Here is an 851-nt window from a genome sequence, read left to right on the forward strand (position 1 = left end):
TCAACAATAAGAAACAACATATCTGTGCCAGTAATGCATGTCTGTGCCTTTCAGAAATATATGAAAGGCAATCATCTGAACAGGGATGTTAGCAAAGAAGTGGGGTATAGGCATAGTGTGCATGCTCAATGAGCACATGAAAGAAAGTCAAAATTGCTAGTATTAAACAACAATTGAAACCACCATGGAAAGGTATCTCAAAATATCTTTTAGAATGATGAAAAAAAGTTAAGTTCTGGTGTAGATGCAGAATAATTAGATCACCTATAGAGGGATGATTGAAATGCAAAATATCATAAACACTCTGAAAAGCAACTTATCATTGTTCTGTGAATATAAACATATACTTTAATCTTCTACTGGAAAATCCCCTCCTTATTATTTAACTAAGACAATGAAAATATATGCACAGCATCATGTAATACAGCAACCATTGTCGAATTCCTATTACTTTGTTTAGTGAAATCTTGTATTGTTTCTACTGTTTTTTTTTTCTCTATCACTATTTTGTATTCTTTAAAAAAAATGAAACCAAACAAATTTTGTAAGACCTGGTGTGGTGACACACACTTGTAATCCCAGGGCTGGGGAGGCTGAAAACAGGAAGATCATTACAAGTCTGAGCTGCATAGTGAGATCCTGTACCAAATACATAAAAACAATCAAACAAATTTGTAGATAGATATTGCAGCAGCTTCATCTGCTGAAGGGATAAACAGAAAATTCTATATATGATAGAATACTGTTCAGCAACAATACATATGCATCTCAAGTCATGTTCAGTGAAAGCTTCAGGTTCAAAAAACTGCATACTGTATAATTCCATTTGTATGACATTTTAAATGGGCAAA

This window comes from Octodon degus, unplaced genomic scaffold (genome assembly GCF_000260255.1).
Source record: "Octodon degus isolate 3935 unplaced genomic scaffold, OctDeg1.0 scaffold00146, whole genome shotgun sequence".
NCBI lineage: Eukaryota > Metazoa > Chordata > Mammalia > Rodentia > Octodontidae > Octodon > Octodon degus.